Source organism: Canis lupus, chromosome 38 (genome assembly GCF_003254725.2).
Source record: "Canis lupus dingo isolate Sandy chromosome 38, ASM325472v2, whole genome shotgun sequence".
Lineage (NCBI taxonomy): Eukaryota > Metazoa > Chordata > Mammalia > Carnivora > Canidae > Canis > Canis lupus.
The window spans coordinates 12,757,042-12,780,000 of record NC_064280.1 but is presented as its reverse complement, the minus strand read 5'-3'; the positions used below and the strand labels follow the sequence as shown (position 1 = coordinate 12,780,000).

General features: G+C 39.5%; 1 protein-coding gene across 29 annotated transcripts in view; it reads left to right on the top strand.

The window, feature by feature from the left end:
- The window catches only part of ESRRG (estrogen related receptor gamma), a 618,648-nt gene that overhangs the window by 152,641 nt on the left and 443,048 nt on the right, over nt 1–22,959 (top strand). The gene's annotated exons all lie outside the window — the stretch shown is intronic.

Sequence of the window (22,959 nt, the reverse complement as noted above, 5' to 3'; positions counted from 1 at the left end):
TTCATGATAAATCTGTTCACTGCAAAGATGTTTTTAAGCCTGGCTTCATGAGAGGCTTTCCCTTATCCTAAAGTTACATGATGTGGACATACCAATTACTAATGGTTCTCATGGCTCGTGCTTTGATTCTCTTCACTCTGTTCTCCATCCAGCATCTTCCAGCCCAAGAATCTCTTTAAGCTGTTATGGGGAGAGATGGTTTTTTACATTTTTTTTTTTCTCAAACAGCAGTTTTTGCAGCCATGGACTAAAATGTTCTTCTACGTTACTGTACAATGGAATAGATAACTATTGGAATGGGGGTTGCAGGGGTCACTGCTATACACCCAGGAGAATGTCCTGTCACCTGAATGACTCGGTCCTGCCCCCACCCTGGGCCACACCCCCATGTAGGGCTGGGTGACCTTTCTGTCTATTTGCATAATCTTCCTTCCTTGGATTTATTCTCCATGCCTGGGTCAAAAAATGGGGCTCATTAATAAACATTTATTGAGCACCAACAGGGTATTATGTTCCAAATATATTCCCTTCCCTGTAGGCTTGGAATCTACAATTTTGGCTCCCAGCAGTCACCTCTGCCCTGATTTTGAGAAGAGTAAGTTATCTAAGCAATTGAAAGGACATTCAAATATTTGTGAACTTCAAAGGGAGATAGTCCTTCATCTAAAATGTCCTTTTAGATGGTTAAAATTTCTAAATATTCCACTTGTCTAGTAAAGTCCAGTGAACTGTGAGTTTCTGGGATGCAGATAAGCCTGATAAGGTTAAAAATATTAACACTCATAGATAATAATTAGGTTATCAAGTTAAAAGCATCTGTTCAGTTAGGTATGAGGACTTTAGAGAGAAAGAAGAAAAAAAAGAACCTCATAAAAATTGAAGAACATTGTCAAGGTCATTGGCATATAATTTTTAAAGTCATTTGGGCTAGGTGCTGTTGTGCTAAAAATTCGATCAGTAGACAAAGTTGAAGAAGACACCGTGTTGTTAGGATGTGTGAAGCTCTTTACTGAAGCATGATAAATAATTGAAAATGCCTTTAGCAAATTCGCGTTTTAATGGGAAAATACTTTGTCATGCAGTTTTTCAATTAGAATTCACTAATTCAAATTGGTTTATCATCTACCCAACTGCACATTAGATTTTTAGTGATGCATTTTCTCATCTTCATTTTTATTTGTGGATTTTCCAGTGGATAGTAAAACTTTCCGTGGCCTCAGTAATGTTTCTGCGAGTGGTTCTTGGCAACACCTGAACGAGTAAATTAAAAAATCACCATCAGTGGCTCAATCGAACCTGATTTTGGTGAAGGGTTATGGGATTGTAGCTATTTGAGTTAGAATCTAGGGTAGGGAAAGGCATACGTTTTAATGTGAAATAAAGAAGGTGTTGATTCTTTTATACGCCCTTCTCCCTGTCCCTTAGATTCAGAGGAATCTACCCATTTCAGTTTTAAAAGGCATTCTCCATCTCAGAGTTTAACATTCTCCTTGCAGATATCTGTATGAGGACCAGTAGTCCTGAATGTGCTTCCTAACATCAGGCAGTCAATCATTTAAGTATTTCTTAAGCACTGAAAGTGAACTCATCATTAAATCAGGGGCTGCAGTCAATAGAAACATAAAAGAGATTCTTTATTTTTTTTTTCAAATTGCTGATAGAAAAGGCTAACCAAAAATAAAGTTTCTTGGCCTCCGTAAGGGACTTCAGCATTCATTTATTCATTACTTAATGAATACCTCCACAAATGCATTACTGCTGTCAGAAGATTTAATGTTTACATTTGTTTATTGTCCCCTTTCCCCATTAGAACATGAGTTCTGTGAGGATAGGGAACGCTGTGGCTTTGCCTTACTCCTCGAGCTTAGAATAGCAGCAGGCACACAGACCTTCCCTATCTATTGTTAAGTGACTGCATGAGTGATGTCATAAATGATGAAATATGTACTTAAGAAAGATTTCGCAAACAAACTGACAGGTAGCCTGAAGCTGGAAAGTTCGAGTAGAGTTAGTGCCAGAAGAGGGAAGAGTAAAAGTAGGAGAAGATTCCTTGCGGGAGAAAGAGTGGATGGCAACAGCATTTATTAGCACCCCCTCACAATGAAATGCTCAGGTGCTAATCTAACAAAATGTGTACAAGATCTCTTACGTGAAAAATTAGAGGACTCTGATAAAAAAGAAATCAAGGAACTAAGTAAATGGAGAGATACCTCTTGTTCATTCCTGGGGCCTCAGGAAGATGCTCAGAGGAGCAAAGTAGAGCCAGGATGTTGAGTGTCGTGGGAGGAAGGGAGAACAGTCCCTGAGGACAGCTGTGTAGTAGCTAAGTCACAGGTGAAGGCACAGCATCTTCCCAGGTGGGAGTGTCAGCTTTCTCTTCTCGGGTCTGGTCTCCCTGGTTTCTGTTTCCAGGATGACTATTAGGAAGTAGGGGTGGTGCCCAAGGGTTTGGGAAGAGTGAAGATGAGGAAGTGGATGACATGCTGAGGGAGGATGAATCCTCACTTTGTTCACAGAACCAGAATTATAATCTATGAACAGCCTGGGCGACTATCTGGCGCACTGCTTGAAGCAAAAATGATGGAAACAATTAGTCCCTTGGGGAGACTTTGTACTCCACTCTTCCCTTATGATGAGATTTCTATGAAAATGTGCAGGTCAGTGATGAAAAGAGAAATGCAGGGATGTTCCTAACATTTACTGGGCTCAGGCAAGAGGGCAGATGGAGGCTCCCACACCACAGTTATTTGAAAGCTACAAATCAACCTAACCAATAAATTAAAGGTTCTGCTGTTCTACTTTGATGATAGACTGTCATGGATCCTTTTTGCTTAAAGTGCGATACTGGCCACACTAGTATCATCTTGGAGCTCATTAGAAATGCAGACTTTAAGGACCTACCTGAGATTTACTGAGTGAGAATCTACATTTTAACAAGACCTCCAGATACTTTGTTAGCACATCCAGATTTGAGAAGCACCGCTCAGAGTGACCTGAAAGGCCAGGTTCTAATGTACAGTCCTCAGACTTCTTGGAGTGATGCCCTAGAACATGGTAACGTGACAAGACCTGTCTCTGGACCCCCATCTCCTATCCTGACTCCCTTCTCTTTCCACCCCTAGCTCCTTCTGGTATCTCGTAGTGCCCTGGGCACACAGGAATGAATACCCCCTTTCATATCCTATTGAAATAGCTGCTCTGTGGCTTCCCTTAGAGCCTAGGAATGTACCATTGGCAGGACAGTCAGCATGAGGAGGATGGGTACAGGCCTGAACCCAACAGGCTTAGGTTCATAGGGCTAGTTCCAGGGTCCCAGGACTTAGGGAGTCTAGTGGTTGGCTATAGACTCTAGCTGGACACATCCCCATGACCCTGTTGACTTCTCCTGCTGTGGAAGTGGGCACCACCGGAGAAGGGCCTGCTCAGGTGTAGGGCTCACGTAAGAGCCCTTGCTGTGGTCTAAAGGTAATATTGGATACATGTATCTTTTTCTGAGAGTATGAGATTATTGGGTGATGGCATTCAAGCTAAAGTGTCTTCAACCAAATCAGGTAATGAATAGGTGGAAAAATGCCCTAGGAAACTCATCTACACATTGAAAACATAGAGCTTTGAAAGGCATCCAGAGTCACCAGGCAGCTTAGGTGCTGACAACTCTGAGGTCTGAGTTTCCTGTCATTCAGGAGGAAAGATATGCCATGGGTGACTTAGGAGAGGGACCCCTGCTACACTGAATCTGGCGGGGGGTGGTGTGGGGAGTGGAGACATGTGTATGACTTCTCCGTTGCATGATATTTGATGTGTCCGTAATAAGTTTGACTTGCATTTTCATGATTAGTCACAAGCAAGCTCCCTAAAAGATATTCTGTACCTTCTTTCAAAATCTGACTCTCCATCAAATGGAATTTCTTTAAAAAAAAAATGTAATGAAATGTGATTAGTGCAAATGTCTGTGAAATTTATTGTACTATTAAAATCCTATTGGGTCTTTGTTTATGAAATGTATTTTTCTGTATTTGAGGTTTAGGGAGGCTTGATAATGAGGCTTTGAAGATTCATGGCCTCTTTTCTATGGCTTAATTTAGGCTCTATATCAAATATGTAAAATAACATTATATCTTCCCACCACCTCTGTGGATCATACATTTTGTTATTATTTCCCTGCCAGAGTTTTTTTTCTCTCCTCTTCTCCCTTTATAAATACAGAACTACTAATAGTAGGAACATTTTTAATATAGAGAGCCATTGTCTAGAGCAGAGAGGAGGAAGTGTGGATGGTGATTTCTCCTTCTCGGTCTACCTGCGGGGTTAGGTAGTTGCAGAGTGGTTTGCATTCAGTGTCAGCTGCTATCCTCATCCCTCTTACATGCATTCATTCTGTTTTAGGAAATTTGTATTCCATGATGTATTGCCAGTACCTAAACTCCCCATGGCCCCATCATTCGGTTTCTGTGGGGGACAAATGACTTGCTCATCAGAGCTGCCATTGGAGTACAGAGATGGACATGATCAAGCTACATGGTCCACTCTGAGAGGAGATAAGGGGCCGGCAGCACACCTGGGACTTAAGGAACCACCAGTGGTTTGGGATCCTCCTCCATTTCATCAAAAAGCATTAAGACCATTCCCATCCCTGTACAAGCAATTCTTAAGTTCTGTGATTTACTTTTTTCTTAACCTACATTGCACCAGTGAGTTCACATTGCTCTAAGGAGGAAGACCAACATCTTCAACATGGCCTGAAAATCTCTGTCTGGTCTGGCTTTACTCACCTCTCTCACCTCATCTCACCTCTGCTCCCCACCCTGTGCACCTGCCCAGCTGCCTTCTTTTAGATCTTTGGACTCAACATACTCCCTTCCGCTAGAGGACCTTGGCACCTACTGTTGTCTCTGCATAGAAATCTCCGGTCTTTGCCTGGTTAATACCCACTATTTCCTCAAATATCTGCTCTGTCATCTCATCACATTTGTTGGTCCAATTCCTTATTGTATACTGGAATGTCTGCCTCTCTACTGGAACGAAACTCTTGGAGGGCAGAGACTGGGTCTGCTTTACCTTTGTCTTCCCAGCACTTTACCTACAACATGTCACAGAGTGGGTCCATATTGTCCCTTATGGGCAGAATCAGAGAGCATCACAATTTTCCTCCTCCCTGAGTTTTTCTAAGGACAGTTCTGAATGCTTAATATTTGCCAACATTTCATTAAATTACTTTTATAGGTTGGTGACTCATTTGAAAACTCTTCATTTGAAAATAACGGAGGGGGCTAGACAGGTGCTTATTCAACTTTTACAAGAGAGAGCCAGAGAGTACTTTAGAACTGTATGGTTTGATGCTGTTAGGGTTCCAGGAAACACAATAGAAGGCCATCTTTAGAAGACTGAACTGGCTAAGGAATTTTATTAACTTTGAGCCTAATTTTTATCCCGGGTGGTGCCAGAAAGTGTCACATATTCTATTCACCTACCGGTAAGCAAGACTGTTTTAATTGCTTCAAGTGATGATGGGTTTTTACTTCAGAGGGCAACTCTGTTCCCTCCCTTGTAACCAATGCCATGGTCGGGATGCTTTTCCTGCTGCCTAATATAAACTCCTTCCTATAATTTAATAAGGCCACTCCCCTGGTCCCTGCCTCAGGGAGAATCTGTTTTGATAATTATTCTTTGCATAGGTGAATCACATTTATGTAGTGCCTTACACTTCACAAAGTGTTTTAAGTATGTCATCTCATTGAATCTTTGAACAAGTCAGGGAGGTGGGTGGTTATTTCCTTCCCTCTCACAAAACAACCCAGAGAGATGACAAAATGAACTCATAGTCACATGACTTGCACATGACACGTGGATAGATGGATCTTGAGTCCAGGTGCTTGTGTTTCAAAACTCCAAGTTGTTTCCCCCCTTTGAGGAGCCACGTTCAGTGCGCAAGAAGAGTGGAAGTCCATCTAGTTCTTCTCTGGCTTATCACCATCGTGTCATATGAATATAAGTTTTCTCAGTTGCTGTTTTCCACATCTGCCTTCAATGTCACTGTTCTTTTCCAAGGTGTACAGTTTCCATGTGTAATATTGACTACATAGCTCCGAAAGACAGTGTCTTAAAAAACAAAAACAAAACTTTGGAATGCTTAGATGTCAATGACTCCTTACGTGGCATACTTCTATTCATGCATTCTGGTGTGCTCCTGGCTTTTTTTTTTTTTTTTTTTTTTTTTACGCTAGGATTTTTTAGGCTAACAGTGACGTTTATGATGTAGCATAAAAAAAAGGAAGGACCCTGCTAATGGGAACTCAAGATCTAATGGATGAGGCCACAGAGGTTGGGCTTTACAGATTGAATATCTAGTTTGACGTGTTCGTTTATATCCCTCTGTCTGTTGTGCCTTTATGTGGGAACATGTTTTTAAACATTCACAGATAAGGACATTTTAAGCACTTAGCTCTCCTAAGCCCTGTCTTCTTAGAATGAAAACAGAGAGGAAGTCAGAAAAAGTCAAAAGACTTACCCAGAAGGAACCCAGTCAGGTGAAAATAAGCAGGTCACCAACATTTGGCAGTGCTTGGATGACACTGGGGCCTCCCACTGCCGTCACCAACCTGCTGCCTGTCTGGAGTGCAAGGGCTGCTACTCGACTAATCACTTTAATCACTTCCTTCCCCTAGTTCCGTGCACACCTTTGTCTTATTCCATAGGTTAGAACTAGAAGAAAGCTTAAAACATGAACTAAGGAGAATGACGCATTGATAGCTTTTCATTATTTGGGTTGTATACATTAGGCCAAGTTTGACCATTACTTTAGAATCATTAACAAGGGCACTTGGGAAGCTCAGTCAGTTAAGTGTCTGCCTCTGGCTCAGGTCATGATCCCAGGCCCTGGGATTGAGTCCCACATTGGGCTCCCTGCTCAGCAGGGAACCTGCTTCTCCCTCTTCCTTTGCCCCTCCCTCTGCTCATATTCTCTCTCTCTCTCTATCAAATAAATAAATAAATAAAATATTTTTTAAAGAAGTATCATTAACAAATATATTAGGTAAAATACTTGCAATAATGATCTTGTCAGAAGACCATACTAGGTAATTCTTTTAAAATGAATCATCTGTAGTAAAGATGATGTCATAATTTATTTTGTGTGTATACACGTATGTTTGTGTTTCTCTTTTAGCCAAACGGCTTTCGATAGCAATTACTGAGGGTTCAATGACCTTCGGGTTCAATTGAATTAAAAAACTTAAATGAAGTTTCACTAGTATCAGTCTTTGCTGTCATAGAGGTAATTGAGAACATGATGTATGTTACAACAATGCCACCTATAGTTGGTAGCCTTTGTTTAAACCAAGGTAAAATTTTACATGAGCCACAACAGAAAACAGCCTAAAACAGAAGTTCTGCTCATCAATAGTGTTTATGGAGCACTTTCTCCTCAAAGCACTAAGAAGAAATAGACAAACAGTAAGAGTAAGGTACGCGAGTAGTGACGACTTCAGAGAAGCTGGTGTGTTGAATCTTAAGTTGACTCTTAAGACTTAAAAGAGAAATCCTTAATTAGAAACAGATTATATGTGTTGTGAACATTGTCTAAGAATTGTGGCTTCTCCGTTTACTTTCTTTATGGTATCCTTTGATGAAAAGATTTTCATGCATTTAGTGAGATAGAATTTACCAGTCTTTTCTTTTACGATTAGCACTTTTCTCTATTGTCAAAAGTATCATTCTTCTTTCTAACTGAAGGTCATGAGGATATTCTCTTATATTGTCTTCTTGAAGTTTCAGAGGTTTGCTTTTCGCAGTTTTGAATTTGCTGCTGTGTGTAGTAGGAGATTGGGTATCTTTCAAGGATAATCAATGATCTCAGTACCGTGTACTAAAATAGTTCATCCTTTCCCCACAGATCTGCAACTTACTTTGGTTAGATACCAAGTTGCCATCTGGTGTGGTCCTGTTTCTAAGCTCTCTGTTCGGTTCCATTGATCAATTTGTCTATCTTTGTATAAATATCATACCTCTTTTATTATTAAGGTATTTATTTGAGAAAGAGAATGCACAAGTGAGAATGAATAGGGAGAGGGAGTAGGCAGAGGAAGAGGGAGAAGCAGACTCCTCACTGAGCAGGGAGCCCAACTCAGGTCTGGATTCCAGGGCCCTGGATCATAACTTGAGCTGAAATCAAGAGTCAGACACTTACCGACTGAGCCACCCAGGTGCCCCATAAATATCATACTGTCTTACAGTAGTTTTATAATATGTCCTTATGTCTATAGAAGTCAGCAGAAGGCTAGACAAATAAATTTGGTATGTTCATAAAATGGAATACGATAGAGCAGTGAAATCAATGAACCACAGCTATGTTTCAACATAGAAGAATCACAGAAGCATAACATTTAATGAGAAAAAAAAAAAAAAAAAAACAACCAGAGAGAGACATGTGGGTGGCTCAGTTGGTTAAATGTCTGCCTTGGGCTCAGGTCATGATCTCAGGGTCCTGGATGGAGCTCCCAGACCAGCTCCCTGTTCAGCAGGGTGTCTTCTTCTCCCTCTGCCTCTGTCTACTCCCCTCCCCCAGCTCATACTCTCTTTGGCTAGTTCTCTCTCGAATAAATAAATACAACATTTAAAAAAAAAAAAAACAACCAGAGAGGACTATGTACAGCATGATACCATCTTGAAAGATCACATAGAAATAAATCTAAGCAACACATTATTTAGGGACACATCTTGTAGTAAGATTTATAAAAGAACAAAGGAATGATATATACACAATTCAAGATAGTGCTTTCTTCTGCTGAGGAAGGGAGCTGAATGTGGTGGAGGAAGGGTCCAAGGATAGCTCTCGCAGTTTTGGCAATGCTCTTTACTCAGCTGCATAGGAGATTCATGAGAGTTCATTAGATTATTGTGTTTCATATTATACATATGTGATACATAAATTCTCTTTGTATTAATTATTACAAAAATAAAAATTTAAAAACAATAGAAGTATGTATATTATGATAATTTTATAAAAGCATAGGATATTAAATTTTTAAAGTCTCTAAGGGACTAGAATTGTTATGTTTTCCTTTTTTTTAAATTCTAGACTTCTTTCTTTAATGTTTTATTTCTAATTCAAATTAAATCTTTACATACACGTGTGTGTGTGTGTGTGTGTGTGTGTGTAATATCTAGGCAAACTGGTATAATATAATATAGTTTAAATCTCGGCTCTGAGACTGAATAGCTGCATAAATTTAGCCAGTTCCTTAAACACCTTAAGCCTCCATTTCCTTATCTGTAAAGAAGGAATATTCTCTCACAGGATTCTTATGAGGATTGATAGTTCCTGTCATATGGTAGACACTCAGTAAAATCAGTTTATTTTATTGTTACTGTATTGAACAGGATCTCTCTATATGTGTATACATGTATGTGTATAAATATAAATATATATATATATAATTTTTCAAGGCACCTGAGTGGCTCAGTTGGTTATGCATCAGACTCTTGATCTCAGCTCAGATCTTAATATCAGGGTTCTGAGTTCAAGCTTGGTGTTGGGCTCCATGCTGAGTTTGGAGCCTACTTAACAACAACAACAACAACAAATATATATATAAAGTTTTAATTTTTTACTTTGTTATATATATATAAAGTTTTAATTTTTTACTTTGTTCTAAAAAGTCTGATTTGTATTTTTACTTAGCCTCATTTTGAACAAAAAAGAAGTCATGAATTTTAGCTTTGTGTTTGAAAGCATAGTAATAAGGGATTTTTTTTCCCTTTTAAATAGATATATTGGCACATTTTGAAGAGAAATGCTGTAAAGCTGAAGAGTACAGTTTCATGTGTTTAAGTTTGCAAACAGTCCAGGCATGCAGTCTTCTCAATACCTTTAGACAGTTAAAAATTTGTTCTAGGATCTGAGGATATGGTAACAAACAAAACATTTGTGAAATGAATGGGGTACACAGCAGCGAACAAAGGTTTTCTGTTCTCAGAGAGCTTATGTTTTAGTAGAGGAAGAGAAACCCTATAGATAATTGAAAGAGAAAGAGAGGAAGAGAGAGAGAGAGAGAGAGAAGGGAGAAAGAGAGAAGGAAAAGAAGAAAAGAGGGAAGGGATGAAATAGTTAAAAAATAAGTTTAAAAGTAATCCAATCTTAGTGTTAAGTATTCGGGGAAAAAATGGAACTGGATAAGGGAAACAGAGAATGCTGAAGATGTGGTTGCTACTTCATGCAGAATATTCCAAAGGCACTGAAGGAAGTGAGTGAACAGGCAGGTGGAAACATTGGGTGGGAAGGTTCTGGAACAACGAGAAGTTCTGGAAGGGCACCTACCTTGGCTGTTGAGGACAGAGGAGCCTGCAGCCTTGGGGGCAGACAGAGCTGTGCTTGAGATGAGATCGTGAAGTTCCTTGGTGGCAAGTAGTGTTGTCCCTTAGTGGATGTGGTAAAGATTAGGCCTTTCACTAAGGAAGCTCCCGTGCTCACTTGGATTGCTCTGACTGGAGCAGTTTCAAGATATGACATATTTGGTCACTTGTTAAAATGGACAGAATGCTTGAACAGGTACATCAAAAGATAGGCAGATGGTCAACAAACACATAAAATGTGTTTAAAATCATTAGTTATCAGAGAAAGGTAAATTATACCCATAAGGAGAAACCGTTCATATCTACTAGACTGGCAAAAATTACAACAAATAGCAACATCCCACTGACAACAACCAAATGTTTGTATGTAAAGCAGTCAGAACTCTCATTCATTGATAGTGGGTGCATAAGATAGAACAATTGCTTTGGAAAACAGTTAGTTTCTATGAAATTAAAAATATCTACCCTAAGACCCAGCAAGTATACACTCAGGTATTCACTCACGAACAGTGAAAACATAGGTCCAGAAAAAGCCTTGCGCAGAATCTTCATAGGATCTTTGTTCATAGCAGCTAAAAATTGGAAACAATTCCGAATGCCCATCAATAAAAAATGAGTAAGTTTTGGTCTATTTATACAATGGAATATATTCATCAATAAAATGGTATGGACTACTAATACACTCAACGATATAGGTGAGCCTCATCAATATTATGCTACACAAAAGGAAACCAGATACAAAAACATGCATAAAGTATGTTCTATTCATGTGAACTTCTGAATCATGCAAAACTAAGCTTGTTCATGGAAATCGGAACAGTAGTTGCCTTTGTGTGGGAGGTAAATGACTGGAAAGGGACATAAGGAAAATTTTCTGGGGTGATAGGAATGTTCTATAATTTGACTGAGATGGTTTTAAGGATGTATACATTTGTCAAAGCTCATCAATTTGTACTCTATATTTTATTGTAAACACTAATTAATTAGTAACTTAATATTTAGGTTAGAAAATGAATATAGTGTCACTCTGGCTTCTTCATGCAGCCAAATTAAAGAGGGCCAGTATAGAGAGAGGGAGACCAGTTGGGTTGTGAGTGCAATGGTCTAGGAGAGAGGTCATGCCACTTGGTGTGATCAGGGTGGTAAGGATGAAGCAATGAGGATCATCAGGCTCTAGATGCAATTTAAAGGAAGAATCATATGGATTGTGATGAGTGGGGTGAGAGAAAGAAAGCATCAAGGATGTTTCTCAAGTTTTAGGTCTGAGCAACCAGAAGATGGAAAATATTGTGGAAGTGTAGATTTAGTGGAAAGGTATTGTTAATCAGGAGTCATCTTGGAAATCTTAATTATGAGATGCAGAGTAGACATCCAAATGAATTGTCCTAAGTAGGAAGGATGGAGAAATGAGTCTGGAGTTCAGAGGAGACATCTTGGCTAAATTATAAATTTGGAATTTGTCAGCAAATATATTCTATTCAAAACTGTGGAGTCTAGCTGTGACCCCCTAGGGAATGAGTACAGAAAATAAAAGAAGAGGTCCAAGCACTGAGCTTCTTTGACAACTGGAGGATGGAGAAATGAGGAATAATCAACAGAGACTGGGAAGAAGTAACCATTGAGGAAGAAAGCAAAAAAAAAAAAAAAAAAAAAAAGAAGAAAGCGGTATTCCCTAAAGTTCAGCAAAGAAGGATGAGAATCGAATTGGGCCTTTTCTACTTCTAGCTTCTTTGGCATCAATTTTATCCATTGCTCAGTACTTTTGGTATCATAGTGATACAGTGCTTTTAATAATCTGGAAATCTTTACCACTGTTAGGATTAAAAGTGTAATTTCCGGATGATTGTAGAATACCAGGGTTTCATTATTTTTATTTTGTTGTTGTTTTTCAATTTGGCTAAGGTTTTGGTTCTGTTTATTCCTTGATTGAAAGCTTTTGACAGGTAGATGATTGGCACATGAATGACTCAGGTTGTTCGCACCAACCTCTGTTAGCTTTCAGAAGTTTATGATTTCTTCTGAAAGACTTGGCCATTTCTGTTGTCTGTAACTGCCGTGTCAAGCATGTGACAGGCTGGCTTCTATGTACACACTGGCTTTATTTCCAGCAAAGCACCACAGGACAATGTTTTTTGAAGGCATCTTAGGAGATTCAAATTTAAGTTAAAACCAACTCCATATGCTGTTGCCAATGCAAATAATTCCAATGAGGTGACAATCAGATGAACAGCTAAGTCCACACATGTTCAGGCAGGATCACTGCTGAGATGTCATAACTTTCTCCTTCGCCTGTCAGCTGGCAAGCACCTTAACTGAGGAAACAGCACATATATTAACATGAACCGTATCCATTTATATATGGCATCCTTGGTACTCTGAGTCGTACATTGTATATACATTCGGAACCTGATTAGATAACCAGAATATTGTTCAACTGGTGGAACGCTCAGGCCATGATCATTGACTCATTTTACACATCCCCTATTTACATATGCCTTGCTCAAGTAATTAGGAACTTTTAAGTGAATTATATTAAAAATTGCATAATACATTGTGTTCTTGTTGTCTTAGAACAGGCCAAGATTCATCATGTTAAATGAAGCAGCAAGCAATAGGAATAACAATGGTGGGATCCCTGGGTGGCACAGCGGTTTAGCGCCTGCCTTTGGCCCGGGGCGCGATCCTGGAGACCCGGGATTGAATCCCACATCGGGCTCCCAGTGCATGGAGCCTGCTTCTCCCTCTGCCTATGTCCCTGCCTCTCTTTCTCTCTCTCTGTGTGTGACTATCATAAATAAATAAAAATTAAAAAAAAAAAAAAAAAAAAAAAAAAAAAAAAAAAAGGAATAACAATGGTATTTCCAGAGAATAGGATGAAGCAAACTGAACTGGGGTTTGATGGCTTCAGGGCAGGGATAGGGATTTCTCATTGAATGTCTTCACAGAATGTTCCTGAAAATGGTCACCCACAATGTGTGATACTTCTTCAATGGAGAGGGGCTGTGGTAATGTCTTTAAAAAAGATTATTTTACTGAATTATTATTTATGGCATTTTTTTTATCCATGCAGTCTTGCAATTAAAAAAAATAATGCTGGAACTCATATTAACAAGTCCATTATGTCATAATTTTAGAAAAATGTCCGTAGATGTTATGATGTAACCTTACTCATAAGCTAAAGAACCAAGATGACAATTAATTGATGTTTAGTGATAATTTCCCTTCCCTTTAGCAATTAAAATACAGGGTTGAGCATGCAGTCTGTAGAGAATCCTAAGTATTGACAGTAAAATGTAGTGTCTGGGGCATTTTTCGTAAACTTTTTGGTGTTCTCCTTCTTCCTGGTCTTATGATTTCTTTCTCATTGCCCCCCAAATCAATCCATCATTAATGATGGACCATTATTGCTTTTAATATTTATAACTGTATCTGTAAAAAGGGGGTGGGTTTATTCATTTCTCTAAGTGTTTTAAAGTGAGACTCAAAAGAGTGTTTGAGCTACATTTTATACTATTTTAAAATAATTTTGGCATCCCTTCTATGGAGCCTCTGCTCATACAGCTCTTTGATTTATGATGACATCACGTCCTTTCAGAGACAACATTATTATGTCACTGAACCTGAAGTGCTGAGGTCAAAAGTACACGTGAAGTAATTATGGGCCTGGAGGACCATGCTTCAGTTCAAAGGAAAACAAGCAGGGCCACGAGGGAGGATGAGGGAGTCAGGGCAGAGGGGGAAAGGCAAGAAGAAAGGGAGCAAAGCAAATCCTGAAATATGATCATTGGCATGAGCAGAAATTTTACCCTCAGCATTTTCACGCTATGCTTTGGGAAATGAAAAAAAAATAATGAAGGAAAAAAAAAAGCCAGCAAGCCTTTAAAACTTCGCTCTATTGCATTACTCAGAGAAGCTTTGGAAAACAGAGGGGTTACATAAATGAGAGCAGGTGCGGTCGTGCAGAGGTAACTATTCAGCATATGTAAGTGCAGTTGGAAAATCATTGTCTTGCAGAGAATACTCGAAATTGGTCCCTAATGGCCTTGGTTTTTGTCATATGGTCTTGATTATAAGGCTAAAATTGCATTGCCATGCCTTTAGTGTGAACGAGATGGATGGATAATTATTACGTGCGCTGAATACCTTTCTGCAAGGAGGAACCAGGACATCCCTGGTCACTGGAGCTACCATTTCGCCTGGCTGTCAGAAAAGCTCTAAGCGGCCAATTCATCACTATATTTATGTGGAGGAGAAATGGAAATGTGCCTCTCTGGTTGGGTGTGCACACTCCCACATACATATACATATGCAGATTGTAGACAAACCAAAGTGGCCCAATGTGAGTGATTGTGAGTCAATGTTCAGAGAATCAGTAGCATTAGTGGAAATGAGGGGTACAGAAATGAAACAGTGAGCTCTGTAGAAAATTGATGGCTTTTGGTGGTGTCCACATGCCAGGAGCTGGCACCAAAGCACTGCTAGGAAAGATTTGGGGCTCTGTTCGAAATGCTGCAGGAAGTTAAAAATGATTGACAATAGGTGTTGTCAAGTAAGCGAGAAATATTTGTAGAAGAGCAATGTTTTTAGATACTCTGAAAGGGAAAAAAAAATCTTCCCTTCGTTAATATGTATTTTTTAAACCAATTTTGCTATTTTACACAGTGCTCAGAGACCCTCTCAGAAGGTAGGTATAATGACAGTTAACTAGAATTCCAGCTGCTATTGCAATTCTAGAATAAATTGTCTGGCTGTTTGATAGTTGCTACCACCACCTTTTCTGGCAAGGACGTCAGAGGAAGATACCATGGGGAATAAGAAAAAAACAGTGCTCTGTCCTGAGCAGGTAAGATTCAGGACTGCTCTAAGATCCCCAGCCATGATCACACGACTCATTCATACATCGTGGGAATGTTTATGATGGATCCTGGCCTCGGAGGCTGTGGCTTCCCTTTTCTCTGTGGCCCTTTGCAAAATATGAGCAATTAGCTAGGAGGGCCACTGCCTCTTTCACACTGAGCCTTGAACTTCAGAGCCAGCACCGAGGGCAGAAGCAAATCACAGTATGCTGAACAGCTCATAGAAAGGCTGATGTGAGTGTAGACACAGGCTTGAGGGAGCAAGGTTCTCAGTCTAAAAACCAAGTTTGGAAGTCTTCTGATTGCGGTATGGCATTTGCCACTCAGAGCCCAAACGGTGTGTGTGTCGGAGGGGTGGTGTGAGTTGGTTGATGAGCTAATTAGTCAATCACCCCAGCTGTTCTGCTGCTGAGGTTTGATTGTTTTGATGCAGGATGTATATTGTAAGGTAAGGAGTAGCCAAAACATTAACAATGGCTGTTTCTTGCAAATGAAAGAAGAAGGGGAAAAAATAAAATTATGGAACCTCTCTCTTTATATACACACATATGCAGAACCAATACATGATGCAAGACATATGTGTGTGTGTGTGTGTGTATATACATATATATTATATATTACTGTACAAAAGTATTTCATGGAAAGTATCAGAAAACCTATAATAATTATTTTCGCATATTTAATACAAGTTTTTATTTTCAGGATTGTATATATATGTATATAGTGATACGTGGTTTCATTATACCCATTATTATGCTACACACATGATAATTAAATGTGGGATTCTAGGGCAATACAAGATGAGAGTTACACTATTTTGGTGCTGTTTTTAGCTTTCATTTCTATTGAAAAATACTAAATTAGTAGCATTTTTTGATTCCTGATTTAGCTCTTTTAATAAGACGCAGAAGCTAAAAACAGCCCAACCAAGCAGTTGAAGTCTTATCACAAGCCAGTAAGATCAATAGCTAAAAAAAGTATGAAAAGTTTTTGAGTGACAGCTTAAAAATGGAAAATTTAAATATATATCGCTGCCTTCTGCTCCATTGTGTAATGCATAAAGCCCACTTTGGCAGTATGTTTTTAAGCAGTCAAGAAAGTGATTTATTATTATCGCTGGATTTGTGTTTATGTTCCGTGCTGTAAACTATGCTTATAGCAATATATCTGTATTAAGGCATTAATACTAGGAGTGCTACCTAAGCTTAACATTACTAATATTGTTCAAAGTGGAGTTTATTGGGCTATAAATAGTAACATCAGTATTGACACTTGGTGCATCATCTAAGTGCCTGGGTAACGGTGTCTGATGCTAAATGACCATGCTGCTGACAGTATATAAAACATAAATAGTGACTACGAGGGATATTTCATGGCTACTGCTAGTGTTTCTATTCTCCTTTGGTCTGCAGATAAGGAGATCTATGTGCTGAGACCTTCCTAGGTTTTCCCCGTGTTTGCCAGAGGATGTGATTAGAGAAAAATCACGTCTTGATTTGAAAAATTCCTGCTTCCCAGGACCACTAATTTTATGCCACAAATACAAATAAATAATCATTGTTCACTATAATGGACGGATAGTGAGCAAATCAGGAATTGAGTTTGGTGTAACCTATGCTCAGGCTTGATAAGAAGCTGACGGTTGTTTAGTCATTCGTTGGACAAGTTGTAACGGAGAGTTGACTACTATCAGTCTGTTTGGGCTGCTGTAACAAAATACCATAAACTGGGTGGCTTATAAATAACAAGAATTTACTTCTTATAGTTTTGGAGACTGGGGATTCCGAGATCATGGTGCCAGCATGGTGGACATCTGGTATGGTCTCCTTCCTACCTTCCTACGAAAGCTGTCTTTTTGCTGTAACCTCACATAGCAGAAGGGGCAAGGGATCTCTCCTGAGCCTGATTGTAGGGCACTCATCTCACCATGAGGGGGTTCACTCTCTTGGCCAAATCACCTCTCAGAGTCCCCACCTCCAAACCACCATGACATTGTGCTTTTATAATTCAACCTAAGAATTTGGAGAGGGTGCAAACATTCAATCCATAAACAACAACCCCGTGGTTGCCATGGACAAGCATATGTTCTGTTCTGAGTCTGATTTCTTTTGATGGTAATCAAGACAATATTTCAAATCTATTTGAATTATAGCAGATACACTCTCCTTTCTTAAAAGCTATAAACGATAGAACCGCTCTTTCTTAAAAGTTGCGTTCAGAAGGCAAAACAGTCACATGAGGCATGAATAGGCTAATTTATCTAGGTGCTTTAACTTTAATCTGTAAGCACGAATGACATATATTAAATTAAGCTTTGAGTTCATTAAAGTTGGAGGAGAAGTGTCCTATCTACTAACTCATTCCTTCATTCACTCACCATACTTTCATGGAGCACCGCTGTGTGCTGGAAACTGCATGGGTCTCTGGAAAATTAGCAATAAGTGGAGCACATCCCTTATCCTAAAAACACAGTCAGATGATATCACATTTTGCTGAGTTAATCCAAAGGAATTATGAAAAAGTTATTTTTTACCCCCAAACTAATAAAAGAGGTGAATTAGATGCGTGGAATGATAACGAACAAACACATTTTTGTTAGCTTGTAATTTCTTGCTAGTTTGTTATAGAATATGATAGAGGCAAGCTCATTGAGATGCTAAGATATTCATGTACTGCCTTTTTCACCTCAGATATCTTATTCCTGGAACTGATTGGATAGTGACAAGAAAGATACTGGTTTGGATAACCCATAAAGGCCAGACAGCTTATGATGTAAGATATTAATGCTAGGTGTGCCAACCTTGCTCACGATTATTAATCTTATTAAAAATAAAGTTAAGCTAGCATTGCCTGCCAGCATTGAAAGAAGGTTGAGTGCCAGCATAGATGGCGAGCCAGGAGAAGGGGATCTTCTCATCCAGAAAACAAGAAATACTCATCTTTCCAAAGCCGTAAAAGTTCATGCCTTAATGAAACCTTTGATTCTCCCGTAAGGAAACTTTAGTATTACTTGACTTACTTTGCAGTAAATAAACCTGCACCCTTTGCACGTGTGCAGATAGTGACTGTGGTTACTGGACAGGAAACAAAGAATGGGGGAGTCACCACAAAAGTTTTTTTTTTTTTCCTCTCTTTTTACATCCTTATCCAGAAGGAGGGAGCAGGAGGTGGATGTGGCTGGCCAGAAGAGCACAGTTCAAGAAGCCTGTAGAAACAGGAAACATTAAATTCTAGAGTTTCAGGATGGGGAAGGTGTTGGGAAGGCAGGGTGCTCTGTTCTTTTCCAGTTGGTTTACTGGCAGCTTTCAAATAACACTGAGTCCACAGTAGATACCTTTCTCCTCCAAAGTCTGTCGGGGTTCCATAAAGAACTCAAAGCACATTAAGCATATGTTATTGTTTCTCAGGCCCTAAATGCAGCCTTGTAAAAATGCACAAAGTGATGGCAGAGTGAAGGCTAACAGCCCAGGGACCTATGAAATCCAGTGCTTTTTCATTGATTCCTTGTTGCCTCCTTTGTTCGTTGAAATATTCAGCTTTGGTCTAAAAAGCAGCTAAAAACCTTATGCAAAGAGCTTGTAAACAAACACCCACTTGAACCATCTGGTCTTGTAACACATACAAGTGATTAAGCTTCAGAGCTATGATTGTTAAATTTTTAAAAACACAACAATCCCAAACACCCCCAAATAGACTCCTTATACAAGTTTATAGGGAAGAAAACATGGGATGCTTTCTATAGTAAATAATACAAAGAGATTAAACAACCTTTTGATTTCCCTACCTCATGTCCTCCTTCTCTTTCTTCATCATGAGTGTTATAGGATGAGAAAGGCTAGAGATAGAAACATATAGACTGAAAATACATTTATAATTCCACTATATTGAGTCTGCATGGTCAACAATGTAGGATAGTTGCTTATCTTTACCTTCTTTTTTTTTTTTTTATCTTTACCTTCATAATTATTTTTGCCCTTGCTAGAGAAACACGTGGGCTGGAATGTATGTGTGTGCGCACCTGCTTGCAAGGCGGTGTCTTCGTTCCTTCTAGAATATATTAAGCAATCCAGGCTATTTGCAAATAATGAATTCATACTTTTTGTCCATAATGACTGAAGAAAGTCAAGTCAGGGGGAAATTAAATATGTTAAGAGCTCTCATTTTAATTGTATAATATCGATACTGTCTTTAGAGTTAATTTCCTTGACAAGTTGTAGGGCCTATAGATTGGATTCTTCATATATTTCTAACATGGAAATGATTCTAAACTGCGACATTTCATTTAGGTGACATCACAAAAGTGAAAAGGAATAAACTGCACATTGTACCACAGCATGTGGAAATAACACAGCTTTCTAGCTGATGACTGTGGAAGAGAATAACACAAAGAACCAAAAATTCTCAAGTGAAATAAACTCTAAGTGAGAAATTAATAACATGTTAGGCCCCTGTTTCTATCTTCTCAATCTTGACCAGCTCTCATCCCTAGATTTAGCTAGATTTATTTTATCAGCTGGAAGGAGGAAAGGCAATAGTTCAAAGAAGAGAAAGAGTGTTTAGCAAACCACCAAATGGTAAATAGTGTAGACATAAGTCCATATAAGCCACAATGAGTATTCCTGATTGAGAGGAGTCTCTTTCATGTGGTGATTTGAAGGCTGAGCTCCCTCCATCCTGTTACTCTCTGACTCAGTAAATGGCATCCAGGGTTGCCCATATCATCTGTCGTCGCCGCCGTCTTCTTCTTCTTCTTCTTCTTCTTCTTCTTCTTCTTCTTCTTCTTCTTCTTCTTCTTCTTCTTCTTCTTCTTCTTTCTTCTTCTTCTTCTTCTTCTTCTTCTTCTTCTTCTTCTTCTTCTTCTTCTTCTTCTTCTCCTCCTCCTCCTCCTCTCCTTCTCCCTCTCCTCCTCCTCCTCCTCCTTCTCCTTCTCCTTCTTCATTTAAATTCAGTTTGCCAACAAATAGTATCATACCCAGTGGTCATCCCCCCACACTCATCAAGTGCCCTCCTCAGTGCCAGTCACCCAGTTACCCATCCCCCCACACTCCTCCCCTTCTGCAACCTTTTGTTTCCCAGAGATAGGAGTCTTTCATCATTTGTCTTTCTCTCTAATTTTTCTCAATTCAGTTTCCCTCCTTTCCCTTACAGTTTCTTTCACTATTTCTTATATTGCACATATGAGTGAAACCATATGATGATTGTCTTTCTTTGATTGACTTATTTCACTCAGCATAATACCCTCCAGTTCCATCCACATCGAAGCAAATGGCAGGTATTCATCCTTTCTGATGGCTGAATAATAATATATACAACATCTTTATCCATTCATCTGTCGAAGGACATCATGGCTCCTTCCACAGTTTGGCTTTGTGGACATTGCTTCTATGAATATTGAGGTACAGGCATCCCGGCATTTCACTACATCTGAATTTTGGGGGTAAATACCCAGTAGTGCAATTGCTGGGTCATAGGGTAGCTCTATTTTTAACTTCTTAAGGAACCTCCACACAGTTTTCCAGAGTGGCTGCACCAGTTCACATTCCCACCAACAGTGCAAGAGGGTTCCCCTTTCTCCACCTGCTCGCCAATATTTGTTATGTCCTGTCTTGTTCATTTTTTAGCCATTCTCACTGGTGTGAGGTGGTATCTCATTGTGGTTTTGATTTGTATTTCCCTGATGCAAGGTTGCCCATATCATCTGCAAGAACCTGTGGAAAGGGAAGTGCTGGGGATCCCTGGGTGGTTCTGTGGCTTAGCGCCTGCCTTCAGCCTGGGGTATGATCCTGGGGTCCCAGGATCGAGTCCCGCATTGGGCTCCCTGCATGGAGCCTACTTCCCCCTCTGCCTGTGTCTCTGCCCCTCTCTCTCTCTCTCTCTCTCTCTCTCTGTGTGTGTGTGTCTTTCATGAATAAATAAAATCTTAAAAAAAAAAAAAAGGGAAGTGCTATAATATGCAGGACACTCTGTAGTATTTTTTATTTGTTCAGAAAGAAACAAATTAATTCCTTTTTCAGTGATGTGGTGCTAATCTGTCTCTCTGGAGGGTAAAAACACCCCACCTGATTTGTAATGTTTGCTGATTTCCATGGTGTAAATACTCTCATGGTGGCTGATTTCAAGCTACCAACATGAAGTCACTCAACATGGATTGGGAAGAGAGATGCAGTCAGTTCTAGCAATCTGGAACAAGCCACTCTAGCACCACATTTTACTAATAATTCTGAGAAGACACATCTGGGGCAGCCTGTTGGTGAGCAGATAGTGAGTGTGCATTTTCCCTTTTGTATCTGACCTAAGAAAAGATTCACTTTGGAGTGGATTCTTTATCATTTAAAAAACCATCAGTGTCCAGGTGATGTATAGAACTGTTGAGTCACTGTATTGTACACCTGAAACTAATGTAACACTGTGTTAACTAACTAGAATTAAAATAAAAATGTTGAAAAAATTTAAAAAATTAAAAACCATCAGGCACTTGGGTGACTTAGTTGGTTAAGTGTCCAACTCTCAGTTTTGGCTCAGGTCAGATCTCAGGGTCGTAGATCGAGCCCTGCATCAGACTCCACACTCAGCAGGGAATCTGCTAGAGATTCTCTGTCTCCCTCTGTCCCTGCCACTCCCCCACCCACGGCTGTTGCCCTCAAATAAACAAATAAGCCTTTAAAAAAATTAAAAACCATCAGTGTATGGTGTGTTCTTATCAAGAATAGTTGGGGGGTATACAGTTTTTGAGTCAGAGAAAAATAGCTTTTTGAGTTTTTGAGTCAGAGAAAAATAGCTCCGAGGGCACAAGCTGTCCATCTTGTACTGAATCCTGGGTCACTCTCAGGCAATATTTAAAACCTCTAGAACAAGTTTCCAAAGAGTGTACCAAGAAGTCAGATGTCACTTCGGGAATTTCGTAGGATTGTTCCCGTAATTGTTTTCCCAAAAGTGGGAAGGATTTGGAGATGGAATGGATAATGGTGATGAGAGAAAAGAGATGCCAAGGATGATTCCTTTATTTCTGTCTGTACAGTAAGTTGTAAGGATGCTGGTGTCATTTCCTGAGAGGAGCAAAGAAGTCATGTGAGCTTGTCTGTGTTTAAAAACAAACTAACAAACAAACAAACAAAAAAACAGGCATAAAAAAACACAAAAACACACACACACACAAAAACAACTCTGAAATTCAAATGTATCCTCAGGTCTCAATTGATGAATTTATTAAGATTGTTATTAATCCACCAATGGCTGCATTGTTTCTAAGATCTCCACTATTCCTTGTTTACCTTTTTGCAAAGGGTTAAGCCATGTAATGATCAGCCTGATTCACACTTAACCATTTTGCTTGATCCATGCACACTCTTGAATCAGAGTGCAACGGCCCAGATGGGGGACCGAGGCGTGTGATGCACTAGGCTTCAGCCCTGTGGTTTTTTGCTGCGTGTGGTTTTGTTTTCAAGTGTTAGCATCTTTCAAGTGTTAAGGTTTAGCACCTCTTGAACTGATGGCATCGTGGTGTGAGTCTATACCGTCAAGGCCCAGGGTTTCATATTCGGTGCTTGTCGCTTTGTTTAATTCCGAGGGTCACAAAAACATCAGCAAGATTCCACTCTGTACTTTCCGTTTGGAACACCAGCTGAGGCAGATCAAAACCTAAGAACGAATTAAATCTGGAATGCGTTGGTAGTAGCCCGCTAACTGGTTGGTTTGAGGCTGATTGCTATTTTGGGAAAGTACTAAAACTGGTAATGATAGACAGAAGCATTGA